The sequence below is a fragment of the Giraffa tippelskirchi genome, chromosome 4 (genome assembly GCF_054371585.1).
Source record: "Giraffa tippelskirchi isolate mGirTip1 chromosome 4, T2T-mGirTip1v1.2.pri, whole genome shotgun sequence".
Classification (NCBI taxonomy): Eukaryota; Metazoa; Chordata; class Mammalia; order Artiodactyla; family Giraffidae; genus Giraffa; species Giraffa tippelskirchi.
The window spans coordinates 198,683,527-198,686,396 of record NC_137278.1 but is presented as its reverse complement, the minus strand read 5'-3'; the positions used below and the strand labels follow the sequence as shown (position 1 = coordinate 198,686,396).

The 2,870-nt window shown below is 52.6% G+C and overlaps 1 non-coding gene across 1 annotated transcript; it reads right to left on the bottom strand.

Annotated features, from left to right (window-relative positions):
- Window positions 1-393: 393 nt before the first annotated feature.
- On the bottom strand, window positions 394-500 carry LOC145504162 (U6 spliceosomal RNA). Its single transcript, XR_014052138.1, has one exon. It is a non-coding gene; the product is annotated as a U6 spliceosomal RNA (small nuclear RNA).
- Window positions 501-2,870: the final 2,370 nt, after the last annotated feature.

Genomic DNA, 2,870 nt, shown 5'->3' with positions numbered 1-2,870 from the left:
CATAGGAGGAATGGGAAGCTTCAGAGGGTAAAGGAAATTAAGAGAACTGGGGGAGGAAGAGGGCAGAGGAGGAAGAGATGTGCACTTCTGGGCCCGGAGACAGCAGTTGCGGGGGCTTGCTCCCGCGACGCGTCCACCTCTTAGCAGTTTTTTCGCGTGGACTTGTTAAGTTGACCCCAACTGGCTTGAGAAGAGACCCCTCCAAGGCAGCAGGCTCATTCCTGAATCCACAAGACTGAAGTCACTGGGCCCAACGCAGTCCTAAACTCCACCAGTGGTGAATCTGCACCTTGGTCTTGCACGTTTCCAGAGAAGGGGGTGCCTTGATCAATTCTCAGGTTCTACTTAGAGTCTAGCCTAAATCCTTCCTGCTGCATTTTTTTTTCTTTTTTTAAAAATATGGAACGCTTCACGAATTTGCGTGTCATCCTTGCGCAGGGGCCATGCTAATCTTCTCTGTATCGTTCCAATTTTAGTATATGTGCTGCCGAAGCGAGCACCCTGCTGCATTTTAAAAAGACCTTCGAATCTCAGTGGAGGAGAGAGCAGGCGGGATGCCAACAGGTAGGAAATGAAATCTGGAGGCTGATGGTTTCCCTCTTTTCTTTCCTCTCCCCTCTCCTCCTCCAAGTCCATCACCTCACTGTTGTCCACCCGTGGGGCCGTTTGTCAGATGCCCCCACTGTGATGAGCAGCGCCTATGTGGAGGGTGCCCTTATGAGTTACAGATTTTTGCCGTGAGCCTTCAGGCTCCTCCTTGCAGCCCGGACAAGGGAAATCCCATAATGAAGGATTTCATGGGGCTCAGAGGCTGGAGGCGGCTTTTCTTTCCATCTGTCATTTTACTTCATGCCTTGACCTTTCTGTTCCCATGTGGGGCAGTACCAGGAAGAAGCCTGGGCTGGGGAGTGAATGTCTGGGGTGGGCTGTGGACTAGGGAGCAAATGAAACTAAACAAGTAGACTGGGATCAGGTAACCTTGAAAGGGTGCGTTAAGGACCAGAGCACAGCCTTCAGGGCTGTGGATGGAGGCAGGTGGGGTGAAGAGAAGGATTTAAAGAGAGGAGAGGGGCTTTCCTGAGAGTCCAGTGGTTAAGAATCTGCCTACCACTGCAGGGGGACATGGGTTCGATCCCTGGGCCAGGAAGATCCCACGTGCCACAGGGCAACGGAGTCTGTGCACCACAACTACTGAAGCCCACGTGCCCTAGAGCCTTGCTCTGCAACAAGAAGCCACTGCAATGAGAAGCCTGCGATAAGAAATGGTGCTCGCTTGCCACAACTAGAAAGAAAACCTGTGCAAAGTAGCAAGGACTCAGTACAGACAAAAGTTTCTTTGAAAAATTAAATTTAAAAGAAAGGAGAGGATCCAGTGAGAAGGAGTCCTGTGTGGAAGTGGGATCACAGAACAGCCTAAGAAGCCCTGCCTGCCTAGCCGCCCTGGCTAGACACCCAGTGATGCCACTTTTATCAAAGAAGCCAAGGCTCTTTTGTTGTTGTTCAGTCCCTAAGTCGTGTCTGATTCTTTGTGATCCCATGGACTGCCGCATGCCAGGCTTCCCTGTCCATCCTGGGATCCCCCAAATCTGGGTTTTAAAGGCTGTCTTGACCCCTTGCTTGCTAGGACCTTGGGTCAGTCCCTGAACTTCCCCAAGCTTCACTTTCCACATTGGAAAGCCAAGGGTGGGGACTCAGATGTCACCAGCTGCTCCATGCTGATGGAACAGGCCACCGCCCAGGGCCCAGCCTGGTACCTACAGGTGGGCAGTATGTAACCAGGGATGCTGGGCGTGCTTCAGGGCAGGAAAGGACCCTAACACCTCCACCTGGAAGATCTCAGAAACCAGAAAGCCCAGCCGTGGCCTCGGTGCTCACAGAATACCTGGAACCTGCCCTACTCCACACCCAGTGGGGCCTTAGCCTCAGACAAGCAGCAGTGAGAAAGCAGCTGGGGGCTTTGATGCCAGTGAAAAGGCCACCTTCTGAGCAACTTTCCCATGTCGGGTCCAGACGGGGCTGAAAAAACTCCCAGTCTCCAAGTCTCCACTACCACATGCCCGGCTGGCCCTCAGCTTTGCAGAGGCCAAAGCCTCCGAGATGCACAAGGATTGTGATTGTTCGCAACGCTGGTAACATTTCATCTTCCCAAGGACCTTGTTCATTTATCAGGGTTCTTAAAACCCTTTTGTTCCTAGGCGCGCGGTGAGCACAGAAAACATTCTATCTAATATCAGAGCACAGCTGTTCCCTGACAGACAGACTTGGGGGGAAAGCCCTTAAAAAAAGGGAAAGGGAGGAGGGGTTTATCCTACCAGGGACAAAAACGTGGGAGAAGCAGCCAGGGCAGCTGCCTGACCAGAATAAGCTGTGGGGGGCCCCGCGAGAAAGTCACCCCAGCGACAGTGAGCCCCTGGGCGCTGAGCCCCGAGACAGAGGCTAGGCCCCAAGTCGGGGCTCCACCCCCTGTAGGGTTCTGGCAGTCGCACCCGAAGCCCCAGCCAAGGCCCCTAAAAATGTTTGAAGTAGGTGTGGAGTCTTGAGTAACATCTTCTTAAGGGCCAGTGTGGCTGGAAAAAAAAAAAAAAGGCCTAGTGGAAAACTCTGTCCATCCAAGGCCACAGACGACCAGGAAATATTTTCTAAAAAGGGCTTTGATTGCTCCTAAAGGCCCAGGACAGAGTAATCGGGGCCTGGCCATGGCGGGGACTCTGTGACGTTACCCACGGCTGCAGAAGGTGGGGGCAGATGGGTCCCCAGTCTAGGATTTATTTTCAGCTCTTGACGATTGAGTCGGGAGTTGTGCAAAACTTAACAGATTTGGATAAAGGAAAAATCACGTCCGCGTTGATGAAATGACCAAAGATTCGACG